We start from the raw sequence: 14,325 nt of genomic DNA, 5'->3' as shown, positions 1-14,325 counted from the left end.
TCAGCAGCCACCGATCTATCACGTGACTGAATTTAAACAGACCACACCCTCCTCCTTTCTCCTCCCACCTCCTTCTCTCTCTCCTTCTTCCCACAAAACAAGTACAGCCGTCCACACTGCCGCGAGGTACATCACAGAACGTTGGCAACGCTGGCCAAGACGGTAACCCGGAACCTCAAGTTTTCGAACTTCATTCGATGCAGTCACTGGTGGGAGGGAGAGATGGGAATGGGAGGCATAATCCACATATCGTACGAGTTACGAGTGATGTAAGAGGTCATTCAATACAAATATTCAGTCGTGGTGGTTCATGCTGCTGACGAATGAAAGGTAACTAACGTCGATCATACACATCGCCTCGGTAACATAGCAACAGCGCGCACCTGTGCTTCAATCGGGGGGAGGGTTTCGAAGCGTTTCACTTGCTTCTTTACTATGTCTCCCCAGCGTTGCCACCTCTCTGTGGTGTACCTCGCGGCAGTGTGGACGGCTGTACATACAGTACACAAATACATGCATATGCATTTACACAAGTGATTACATACGCACTTAAGGACAAATGTATTCCAAGGCGGACTAAGGTATTTACGTACATATGAATATAAGTATTCAAGTCCGTACGTCCGTACGTGAAAACTTACACAAGTACATACTTATGTACGTACGTCAACTCATGTAAGCACGTACGTGAATACTAACGTAAGTACGTACGTAAATACTTAGGGAAGTACGTACGTGAATACTTACGTATGTACGTACTTACGTACGTGAATACTTACGCAAGTACGTACATACTTCCGTAAGCACGTACATACGTGCGTACGTACATGAATGTGTTAGTACGTACATAGGTGCGTAAGTAAATACGTGCATAGGGGTGTACATAAGTACGTATACATGTAAGTACGTACATACGTACATGGGTGCATTCGTAGGCATGTACATACGATCATACATAAACACATGCGTACGTAATTACGTACTTACATGAGTACGTACTTACGTGAATACTTACGCAAGGACGTACGTATGTATGCACTTCCGTAAGCACGTACATACGGGCGTACGTAAGTACGTACATAGGTAAGTACATGAATGCGTTAGTACGTGAATAGGTGCGTATGTAAATACGTGCATGGGCGTGTACGTAGGTACTTATACAGGTGCATAGGTAGGCACGAACATACATAAACACAAATGCATGCGTACGTAATTATGTACGTGGATGTGTACGTACGTAGATCCAGACGTATGTACACAGGTGCGTATGTAAGTGCGGTACGTACATAGGTACGTGTACATTCCCTTCATGTCTCACATCTCAATTGTTTTGGTCGGGGGTCATGTAATCGATACAATGTGCTCTATTTCCGAATCACGATCCTGTAAGGGTGGTCTGGAGGACCCTTAGCGAAAGGGAGACGCTACGACAAAAAATGGCGGCCGACACAGTTCGTGCATGCCGGTGTAACGCTGAAAGGGAGCGGCGCAACCGGTAAGGGAGGCGCCAAGAGCGTGCGACCGTTTGTGAATCCGGGCCCTGAACTCCCTGGCAGCAGGGAGAGAACTGGTCTGCTTCGAGCAGCTTCGTGCACAAAGTAAATTAAATGAAATTTATCATTACTTAAAATGTAACTAAATATGTGTTTTTCTTCATGACCAGATTTATCTCCAGTGATAAATATCTTACCGAAATTATTTACTACAATAATTTATTTACAAGAAATGTGCTGTCGTGGGCGGGAAATTCAAACCTGAAATCCACGACACCAGGTAAAAAAGAAAATGCTGCATATTGATAATTTTTTTGAACAATATATAAAACTTACATTTTATGACAATAACCAGGCATAATCATAACCAACCATTCTACATACATTCAACTTCATCTTACAAACATAAATGAACTCACTAGCTGTTGTCCTGCGGTACTAGTTTATGCATAAAAGTAGCAGCATTGGATGCTAATATGTCATTTTTTTTTTTTTTCGGGTAAAAACAATAGTACCTTTACCAAAAAGTTTTTGGATAAAGTAGAGACAATCAGCTTTAAGATGATGTAAACGCCATTATCCTAGGTATAATAATTATTGTGGTATCATTCTTCAAACTTGTAAAAACTTTAAATCCGATTTTTGCCACTTTAAAAAAATGGTGCATGGGTATACTCTTGCACACGGGGCCTCATTTATATATATATATATAATGGAGCCTCTGTGGTACAGTGGTAGAGTGTGCGTTTCGTACACGGGTGGGCCAGGGTTCGCGCCCCGCCAGGGTAATAAATTTTGGGAGTGTTCACCCGGCCACATACTGCATTGACGGACACAAGGGGTGCTGTGGTTGAACCAGTGTCACTTACTGTAAAGTATGCTTGCACCCAGTCGGCTTGCGCGGGCCAATTATACTTGGTTCACAGACTACACACACATCCAAAGCCACTCCAACACTACAATTACAATTACAAGCACTTCTCACCCTACATACAATCTCTGCTAGACAGCCTAAGCCACTTGGTAGAGATACATTGGCTGTATCGTCCCGACTTCGGTCGGGATAGGCCGATCCTGCAGTGAATACTCAAACGGCTGATGATGATGATGACGATGATGATATATATATATATATATATATATATATATATATATATATATATATATATATATATATATATATATATATATATATATATTGCCAGATGCCATAATCCTTTAAGGGGTGGCCATTTGACTATGAGTTATTGGTTTTATAGGGAGGAGCACTAACCCTCCACCAACCCACTTGTTGACACGTAGGGAGCACGTATGGGTTGGTTATATGTTTATCACCCAGCGCTGTAAATGGTTTCTTGGCTTACAGGAAACCATTTGGCTTGTCACTCAATGTAAAGCCACCTGTAAAGGAAAGAAGAGCAATAAGAAGTGACGGGAAAGATGGGAGATATAGGAAGAGAGGAGGCCTGGCACAGAAAAAGAATGATAAAGGATAAGGAAGTATATATATATATATATATATATATATATATATATATATATATATATATATATATATATATATATATATATATATATATATATATATATATATATATATATATATATATATATATATATATATATATATATATATATATATATATATATATGTATATATATTGTTACATAGCCTATGATTTCATCATCCTTTGTGTAATTCTAACGTACAGTATGCTGCATGTTTGATCACAAGCGTGTTCTACCTCACTCCCCCCTTCTACCCTTATAGTAAAGTAAGTCGTTCTTTCTGTTGCTCACAGCAGGATTGTCAACTCTTTGTCCCCATGGCTTCATTTGCGCGTCCTTCTTACAAGTTGTATCAAGCTCTGCCGGCCCCTATATAATGAGCTCAGTCTCTGCATTATTCCCACTTAGATCTACTCCTCATTTTGTTCACATCTCTGTCCTCCCCTGTAAAGTTGTTATGATTGTGAGTGCTCAGGAAGTCTCCAGCCATATAGCAGCTGTGTAATTTGAGTATAACTGTTATTGCATTTTTTTCTTGTACTGTGTAGCGTAAGGTGTTAATTCTTGGCCTAGTGAGGTTTTTGTGATTCATGTGTTTTGGGTGTCAGCCCTTATTAATAATGTTTTGTATCTGTAATAATATATCTTGCATTCACTGAGTATTATCTGGTATTCTCATTTTATCAGGGCTGACTTAGATAAATTTACTCATGCTAATTTCGTGTTAATAGAGGCTATTGCAGTTAACCATATATGTAACCTGTTTTTTGCCATTACATTATCCTCATGAGTCCTGAATGTTTTGTTGTTAGTTTGAGCATTAAACTTTAACTTGTAATTTTACCTAACTCTTTAGTTTTGAACCTGGAACTTTACGGGACAGTAGTGATTTTTAGTATTCTCACTTAAAGTGTACATTATCTTTCTCTGTTCCGTAACATAAATTTGGCGACCTCTTATCAGGATATTCAGGATATTATCATAAGGATATTGCTTGATATTTTGCGACTGTGATTTATTCATGATGTCTACTATTACTACACTTGATGAAGCCAAAGATTTTTTGTCAAATGTGCAAACAGTATGTGATGTAGAAAACAGAACAAAGAATGAACTTAAGCTTGTTGCTCAACAATTGGGAATTGCAGTTCACTCTCATCATTCTGAAGATCAAATTGTTGGCATGATTAATAAAAGCTTGTTTAATGTAACTCCTCCAAATGAGCAAACGCAGATTGAAATAGCTAAGTTACAGCTAGCTCTGCAGGAGGCTCGTGTTAAGGAAGCTGAGTTTCAGGCTCGTGCTAAGGAGGCTGAGTCTCAGGCTAAGGAGGCGGAGTCTCAGGCTCATATTCAGGAGGCTGAATTTCAGGCAAATGCTCGTATTCAGGAGGCACAGGCACAGGCTCAGGCACAAATTGAACTAGCTAGGATTCAGGCAGACCATGAGTATCGCATGAAACAAGGTGGAACTGGATCATCTAGCTCTGATGATTTTGATGTGGCTAAAAATGTTAAACTTGTCCCTCCTTTTAATGAATCTGATTAAACAAAGTATTTTCAGTTGTTTGAGAGGGTAGCTACAGGTTTTAATTGGCCCAAAAAGTATTGGCCAGTACTCCTTCAAACTGTTCTCACCGGTAAAGCTCAAGTAACTTATGCATCTTTGCCTCAGGATCAATCTGATAATTATGATGTAGTTAAGAGCTTGATTCTTAAGGCCTATGAGCTTGTTCCTGAAGCCTATAGAGTAAAATTTAGGACAACTTATAAGCAAGATAAGCAATCCCATGTTGAGTATGCAAAAATCAAAGAAGATCTGTTAGAGCAGTGGTTAAATTCTAAGAATGTGGATTCTGATTTTGACAAATTTAAGCAGATGATTTTGCTGGAGGACTTCAAAAGGTGTATTAATAAAGATGTAAGCCTATATCTTGATGAGAAAAGAATAGATAATTTGTCTGATGCTGCAGTTTTAGCTGATGAATATGTTCTCACTCACAAGAGATATTCTAAAGAAAAAGGGAAAGCTGAGAGTAAGTACGTTGCCTCTACTCAGAGTAAGGGTAATAGGAAAGAAAATAAAAATGATGTTTCTCAGGAAGTAAATACCAGCTTCACCTCTAGATTTCAGAAAAGTAAATGCACTGTAGTACGCTTGGTCATACTACGGAGAAATGTTTCAGGAGACAGCGTGATGTGAACAAAAGGGAGTCTTTCAATATTCAGTCAATTGGTCTAGTGTCCACCCTTGAGAGTTCCCAGAATTCTTTAACTGAGTTAACTGAACCTGCTTTGAGGGGTAAATTAAATTCTTATGATGGAGCTCCTCTTTTGAGCAGTAACGTGGGTGACACTCTCAAGAGTTCATGTGCTAATTTCCTGTCTGATGGTTTTGTCAGTCCTCTGGACAGTAATGACAGGAAATCAGTTAAAATATATCGTGATACAGGTGCTTGCCAATCCCTTATGCTGACCAGTGTTCTAGGCTCTAATGTTAATTCCTCTGATGAAACTGTAATCTTACAAGGTGTAGGGAATAATTACTTCTCTGTCCCTCTGTGCAGAGTGAATTTAGAGTCTGGTTTTGTTAATGGTTCCGTTATAGTTGGGTTGGTTGAGACACTCCCAATGTCAGGTGTAACTTTCTTACTTGGAAATGATATTGGTGGAAGTCAAGTGTGTCCAGCTCCTCAGTTGTCTAGTGAGCCAGTGGTTGTGGCCCAGGATTGTGATGTCCCTGATGTGTTCCCTGCATGTGCTGTCACTAGGGCTAAGTCTAAAGTTACTAGTGACTTAGAGGATAATGATGATGATGATGTTATCCTAGCTGACACTGTTCTTGCTAATTTGAACCACTCACCAGATGAGGCAGTACCTCGTAGTGTTGATAATTTGTCTCGTCAAGAGTTGGTTGAGTTGTAGGTTGCTGACCCTGAGTTGAAAGGTCTAGTTAACTCTGCTTGCAGTGAGGAAGAGTCAGCTGGTGCTTCTACTTGTTATTATATAAAGTCAGGAGTACTTATGAGAAAGTGGAGACCCCCAACAGCATCAGCCGACTGTGAGTGGGAGGTTGAATATCAAGTTGTCATCCCTCGTGTTTGTAGGCAGGATATCATTAGAGTGGCTCATGATTCCAGTTTGGCAGGACACCTTGGAGTGAGGAAGACTGTGACACGCATTTTGAAACACTTCTACTGGCCAGGTATCTTCAGGGATGTTTCCGGGTATTGTAAGTCTTGTCACACTTGTCAAATTGTGGGGAAGTGTAATCAGACCGAAAAGGTTGCACCTCTAGTTCTCATTCCTCCTTTTGAGGTGCCATTCACCCGTGTGTTGGTAGATATTGTGGGCCCTCTTTCTAAGACTTCTTCTGGATTTTCTTATGTGTTGACCCTGATTGATATCCTGAAGCCATTCCACTTAGAAATATCTCAGCAAAGAACGTGGTTAAGGAAATGCTAGGGTTCTTCACAAAGTTTGGTCTGCCCAAGGAGGTACAGTCCGACCAGGGAAGCAATTTCATGTCAAATGTTTTCAAGCAGTCTCTGAAAGAGTTGGGCATCACCCAGATCACGTCTTCAGCTTACCATCCCCAGACCCAAGGAGCGTTGGAGAGATATCATCAAACACTCAAATCCATGCTCAAGAAATACTGTTTGGAACATCAGAAAGACTGGGATAAAGGTCTTCCATTCGTTGTATTTGCCGCAAGAGAATCTCCAAATGAATCACTGGGCTTCTCACCTTTTGAACTACTGTTTGGCCATGAAGTAAGAGGACCCCTTATGCTACTCAAGGAATGCTGACTGTCGGAGAAAGATGACGTCAACCTGCTGGAGTATGTGATGAAGTTCAAAGAACGGCTGTCCACTGCTTTACAACTGGCGCGAGAGAATTTAGGAGCTGCTCAGGAGAAGATGAAGACTTGGTATGATAAGAAGTCCAAGTTACGCCACTTTCAGCCAGGAGATCAGGTTTTGATTCTGCTACCGGTGCATGGGCAACCTCTTCAAGCCAAGTTTAGTGGTCCTTATTTCGTGGAGAAGAAACTCAGTGATGTCAACTATGTCATCGCCACACCAGATCATAGAAAGAACAAGCAACTTTGTCACATCAACATGCTAAAGTTATATCACAGGCGGGACGAAAATAATCCAGTCTGCACTGTAGCTGTTCCACCCGAGTCTGCAAGTGAAGTTCTCCCATGCAGCATGAGCCTGAGTGATAGTTTGGGGAAGAATCCTGATATCATGAATGATCTCCAGGCTAAGCTTTCTCATCTACCTCCCGAGGAAATGCAGGAGTTTTCGGCATTACTGCAGGAGTACCCGCAAGTGTTCTGTGCTACTCCAGGAAGAACCACTGTGTTGATGCATGATGTCGATGTTGAAGACGCAAAGCCAATTAAATTGCCTCCTTACCGTCTGAACCCAGTGAAAGTTCCTCTCATCCAGAAGGAGCTTGGCTACCTGTTGGACCACAAGATGATTGAGCCCTGTCAGAGCGAGTGGAGTTCTCCTGTCACTCTAGTCCCTAAGCCAGCTGGGTCACAGCGGCTTTGCATCGACTACAGACATGTTAATCAGATAACCAAAACAGACACTTACCCTCTCCCTCGCGTGGAAGATTGCATAGACAAGATCGGAAAGGCTAGGTACATAAGTAAGTTTGATTTGTTAAAGGGATACTGGCAAGTACCTATGACTGAACGTGCTAGGGAGATCTCATGTTTTGTAACACTAGGAAAGACTTTTGCATGTTCTGTAATGCCATATGGTATGAAGAATGCACCAGCCACATTTCAGAAGCTCATGAATGTTGTAACAGAGGGTTTGGCAGGGTGTGTTGTTTATATTGATGATGTATTAATTTTCGGTGACAACTGGAAAGATCACCTATGCCATGTCAGTAAATTTCTTGAGCGTTTGGTTCAGGCTAATCTTGTAGCTAATTTATCAAAGTGTGAGTCTGGTCAAGCTAAAGTTCAGTACCTTGGGTACGTAATTGGTGAGGGACATGTTGCACCACCAGGAGCTAAGGTTCAGGTTATAAGTGATCTTCCCAGACCTAAAAGTAGGAAAGAGCTACAAAGATTTTTGGGAATGATAGGTTATTACAGGAGATTTGTTCTTAACTTTTCAATTCTTGTATCACCACTTACAGACCTACTGAAAAAGGGAGTTAAATTTGTCTGGACCAATGACTGTGAATCCTCTTTCAGCAAACTTAAAGCTATCCTATTAAGTCAGCCAGTGCTCGCTACTCCAAATTTTGCTAAGCCTTTTAAGATGGCTGTTGACGCAAGTGAAACAGGAGCTGGGGCTGTTTTGCTGCAAGAGGATGATCAGGGTATTGAACACCCTGTATCTTATTACAGTAAGAAGTTCACTCCACCTCAAAAGAACTACTCAACTATTGAGAAAGAGCTGTTGGCCTTGATTTTGGGTTTACAGCATTTTTCATTTTATTTGTGTTCTGGTTTTGACCCCATAGTCATTTATACCGATCATAACCCACTGAAATTCCTTAGTAAGTTTAAAGATAAAAATCAGAGATTGACAAGATGGAGTCTACTTATTCAGGAGTATTCATTAGACATAAAACATGTCAAGGGGAAAGAAAATGTTATTGCAGATTGCTTATCTAGACTTTAGACAGATTGTTTTAGAGTAATAAGAAATTTCCTTTGTAAATTTCTTTTTCTTTGTGGGGAGGTGTTACATAGCCTATGATTTCATCATCCTTTGTGTAATTCTAACGTACAGTATGCTGCATGTTTGATCACGAGCGTGTTCTACCTCACTCCCCCCCTCCTCCCTTATAGTAAAGTAAGTCGTTCTTTCTGTTGTTCACAGCAGGATTGTCAACTCTTTGTCCCCATGGCTTCATTTGCGCGTCCTTCTTACAAGTTGTATCAAGCTCTGCCGGCCCCTATATAATGAGCTCAGTCTCTGCATTATTCCCACTTAGATCTACTCCTCATTTTGTTCACATCTCTGTCCTCCCCTGTACAGTTGTTATGATTGTGAGCGCTCAGGAAGTCTCCAGCCATATAGCAGCTGTGTAATTTGAGTATAATTGTTATTGCCTTTTTTCTTGCACTGTGTAGCGTAGGGTGTTAATTCTTGGCCTAGTGAGGTTTTTGTGATTCATGTGTTTTGGGTGTCAGCCCTTATTAATAATGTTTTGTATCTGTAATAATATATCTTGCATTCATTGAGTATTCTCTGGTATTCTCATTTTATCAGGGCTGACTTAGATAAATTTACTCATGCTAATTTCGTGTTAATAGAGGCTATTGCAGTTAACCATATATGTAACCTGTTTTTTGCCATTACATTATCCTCATGAGTCCTGAATGTTTTGTTGTTAGTTTGAGCATTAAACTTTAACTTGTAATTTTACCTAACTCTTTTGTTTTGAACCTGGAACTTTACGGGACAGTAGTGATTTTCAGTATTCTCACTTAAAGTGTACATTATCTTTCTCTGTTCCGTAACATAAATTTGGCGACCTCTTATCAGGATATTCAGGATATTATCATAAGGATATTGCTTGATATTTTGCGACTGTGATTTATTCATGATGTCTACTATTACTACACTTGATGAAGCCAAAGATTTTTTGTCAAATGTGCAAACAGTGTGTGATGTAGAAAACAGAACAAAGAATGAACTTAAGCTTGTTGCTCAACGATTGGGAATTGCAGTTCACTCTCATCATTCTAAAGATCAAATTGTTGGCATGATTAATAAAAGCTTGTTTAATGTAACTCCTCCAAATGAGCAAACGCAGATTGAAATAGCTAAGTTACAGCTAGCTCTGCAGGAGGCTCGTGTTAAGGAAGCTGAGTTTCAGGCTCGTGCTAAGGAGGCTGAGTCTCAGGCTAAGGAGGCGGAGTCTCAGGCTCATATTCAGGAGGCTGAATTTCAGGCAAATGCTCGTATTCAGGAGGCACAGGCACAGGCTCAGGCACAAATTGAACTAGCTAGGATTCAGGCAGACCATGAGTATCGCATGAAACAAGGTGGAACTGGATCATCTAGCTCTGATGATTTTGATGTGGCTAAAAATGTTAAACTTGTCCCTCCTTTTAATGAATCTGATTAAACAAAGTATTTTCAGTTGTTTGAGAGGGTAGCTACAGGTTTTAATTGGCCCAAAAAGTATTGGCCAGTACTCCTTCAAACTGTTCTCACCGGTAAAGCTCAAGTAACTTATGCATCTTTGCCTCAGGATCAATCTGATAATTATGATGTAGTTAAGAGCTTGATTCTTAAGGCCTATGAGCTTGTTCCTGAAGCCTATAGAGTAAAATTTAGGACAACTTATAAGCAAGATAAGCAATCCCATGTTGAGTATGCAAAAATCAAAGAAGATCTGTTAGAGCAGTGGTTAAATTCTAAGAATGTGGATTCTGATTTTGACAAATTTAAGCAGATGATTTTGCTGGAGGACTTCAAAAGGTTTATTAATAAAGATGTAAGCCTATATCTTGATGAGAAAAGAATAGATAATTTGTCTGATGCTGCAGTTTTAGCTGATGAATATGTTCTCACTCACAAGAGATATTCTAAAGAAAAAGGGAAAGCTGAGAGTAAGTACGTTGCCTCTACTCAGAGTAAGGGTAACAGGAAAGAGAATAAAAATGATGTTTCTCAGGAAGTAAATACCAGCTTCACCTCTAGATTTCAGAAAAGTAAATGTACTGTAGTACGCTTGGTCATACTACGGAGAAATGTTTCAGGAGACAGCGTGATGTGAACAAAAGGGAGTCTTTAAATATTCAGTCAATTGGTCTAGTGTCCACCCTTGAGAGTTCCCAGAATTCTTTAACTGAGGTAACTGAACCTGCTTTGAGGGGTAAATTAAATTCTTATGATGGAGCTCCTCTTTTGAGCAGTAACGTGGGTGACACTCTCAAGAGTTCATGTGCTAATTTCCTGTCTGATGGTTTTGTCAGTCCTCTGGACAGTAATGACAGGAAATCAGTTAAAATATATCGTGATACAGGTGCTTGCCAATCCCTTATGCTGACCAGTGTTCTAGGCTCTAATGTTAATTCCTCTGATGAAACTGTAATCTTACAAGGTGTAGGGAATAATTACTTCTCTGTCCCTCTGTGCAGAGTGAATTTAGAGTCTGGTTTTGTTAATGGTTCCGTTATAGTTGGGTTGGTTGAGACACTCCCAATGTCAGGTGTAACTTTCTTACTTGGAAATGATATTGGTGGAAGTCAAGTGTGTCCAGCTCCTCAGTTGTCTAGTGAGCCAGTGGCTGCGTCCCAGGATTGTGATGTCCCTGATGTGTTCCCTGCATGTGCTGTCACTAGGGCTAAGTCTAAAGTTACTAGTGACTTAGAGGATAATGATGATGATGATGTTATCCTAGCTGACACTGTTCTTGCTAATTTGAACCACTTACCAGATGAGGCAGTACCTCGTAGTGTTGTTAATTTGTCTCGTCAAGAGTTGGTTGAGTTGTAGGTTGCTGACCCTGAGTTGAAAGGTCTAGTTAACTCTGCTTGCAGTGAGGAAGAGTCAGCTGGTGCTTCTACTTGTTATTATATAAAGTCAGGAGTACTTATGAGAAAGTGGAGACCCTCAACAGCATCAGCCGACTGTGAGTGGGAGGTTGAACATCAAGTTGTCATCCCTCGTGTTTGTAGGCAGGATATCATTAGTGTGGCTCATGATTCCAGTTTGGCAGGACACCTTGGAGTGAGGAAGACTGGGCACGCATTTTGAAACACTTCTACTGGCCAGGTATCTTCAGGGATGTTTCCTGGTATTGTAAGTCTTGTCACACTTGTCAAATTGTGGGGAAGTGTAATCAGATCGAAAAGGTTGCACCTCTAGTTCCCATTCCTCCTTTTGAGGTGCCATTCACCTGTGTGTTGGTAGATATTGTGGGCCCTCTTCCTAAGACTTCTTCTGGATTTTCTTATGTGTTGACCCTGATTGATATGGCTACTCGTTATCCTGAAGCCATTCCACTTAGAAATATCTCAGCAAAGAACGTGGTTAAGGAAATGCTAGGGTTCTTCACAAAGTTTGGTCTGCCCAAGGAGGTACAGTCCGACCAGGGAAGTAATTTCATGTCAAATGTTTTCAAGCAGTCTCTGAAAGAGTTGGGCATCACCCAGATCACGTCTTCAGCTTACCATCCCCAGACCCAAGGAGCGTTGGAGATATCATCAAACACTCAAATCCATGCTCAAGAAATACTGTTTGGAACATCAGAAAGACTGGGATAAAGGTCTTCCATTCGTTGTATTTGCCGCAAGAGAATCTCCAAATGAATCACTGGGCTTCTCACCTTTTGAACTACTGTTTGGCCATGAAGTAAGAGGACCCCTTAAGCTACTCAAGGAATGCTGACTGTCGGAGGAAGATGACGTCAACCTGCTGGAGTATGTGATGAAGTTCAAAGAACGGCTGTCCACTGCTTTACAACTGGTGCGAGAGAAATTAGGAGCTGCTCAGGAGAAGATGAAGACTTGGTATGATAAGAAGTCCAGGTTACGCCACTTTCAGCCAGGAGATCAGGTTTTGATTCTGCTACCGGTGCATGGGCAACCTCTTCAAGCCAAGTTTAGTGGTCCTTATTTCGTGGAGAAGAAACTCAGTGATGTCAACTATGTCATCGCCACACCAGATCATAGAAAGAACAAGCAACTTTGTCACATCAACATGCTAAAGTTATATCACAGGCGGGACGAAAATAACCCAGTCTGCACTGTAGCTGTTCAACCCGAGTCTGCAAGTGAAGTTCTCCCATGCAGCATGAGCCTGAGTGATAGTTTGGGGAAGAATCCTGATATCATGAATGATCTCCAGGCTAAGCTTTCTCATCTACCTCCCGAGGAAATGCAGGAGTTTTCGGCATTACTGCAGGAGTACCCGCAAGTGTTCTGTGCTACTCCAGGAAGAACCACTGTGTTGATGCATGATGTCGATGTTGAAGACGCAAAGCCAATTAAATTGCCTCCTTACCGTCTGAACCCAGTGAAAGTTCCTCTCATCCAGAAGGAGCTTGGCTACCTGTTGGACCACAAGATGATTGAGCCCTGTCAGAGCGAGTGGAGTTCTCCTGTCACTCTAGTCCCTAAGCCAGGGGGGTCACAGCAGCTTTGCAGTGACTACAGACATGTTAATCAGATAACCAAAACAGACACTTACCCTCTCCCTCGTGTGGAAGATTGCATAGACAAGATCGGAAAGGCTAGGTACATAAGTAAGTTTGATTTGTTAAAGGGATACTGGCAAGTACCTATGACTGAACGTGCTAGGGAGATCTCATGTTTTGTAACACTAGGAAAGACTTTTCCATGTTCTGTAATGCCATATGGTATGAAGAATGCACCAGCCACATTTCAGAAGCTCATGAATGTTGTAACAGAGGGTTTGGCAGGGTGTGTTGTTTATATTGATGATGTATTAATTTTCAGTGACAACTGGAAAGATCACCTATGCCATGTCAGTAAATTTCTTGAGCGTTTGGTTCAGGCTAATCTTGTAGCTAATTTATCAAAGTGTGAGTCTGGTCAAGCTAAAGTTCAGTACCTTGGGTACGTAATTGGTGATGGACATGTTGCACCACCAGGAGCTAAGGTTCAGGTTATAAGTGATCTTCCCAGACCTAAAAGTAGGAAAGAGCTACAAAGATTTTTGGGAATGGTAGGTTATTACAGGAGATTTGTTCTTAACTTTTCAATTCTTGTATCACCACTTACAGACCTACTGAAAAAGGGAGTTAAATTTGTCTGGACCAATGACTGTGAATCCTCTTTCAGCAAACTTAAAGCTATCCTATTAAGTCAGCCAGTGCTCGCTACTCCAAATTTTGCTAAGCCTTTTAAGATGGCTGTTGACGCAAGTGAAACAGGAGCTGGGGCTGTTTTGCTGCAAGAGGATGATCAGGGTATTGAACACCCTGTATCTTATTACAGTAAGAAGTTCAGTCCACCTCAGAAGAACTACTCCATTATTGAGAAAGAGCTTTTGGCTTTGATTTTGGGTTTACAGCATTTTTCATTTTATTTGTGATCTGGTTTTGACCCCATAGTCATTTATACCGATCATAACCCACTGAAATTCCTTAGTAAGTTTAAAGATAAAAATCAGAGATTGACAAGATGGAGTCTACTTCTTCAGGAGTATTCATTAGACATAAAACATGTCAAGGGGAAAGAAAATGTTATTGCAGATTGCTTATCTAGACTTTAGACAGATTGTTTTAGAGTAATAAGAAATTTCCTTCGTAAATTTCTTTTTTCTTCGTGGGGAGGTGTTACATAGCCTATGATTTCATCATCCTT

This window comes from Coenobita brevimanus, chromosome 49, assembly GCF_032717465.1.
Source record: "Coenobita brevimanus isolate Jiangsu-jjx chromosome 49, ASM3271746v2, whole genome shotgun sequence".
Classification (NCBI taxonomy): Eukaryota; Metazoa; Arthropoda; class Malacostraca; order Decapoda; family Coenobitidae; genus Coenobita; species Coenobita brevimanus.
Note: the sequence above shows the minus strand (reverse complement) of the source record.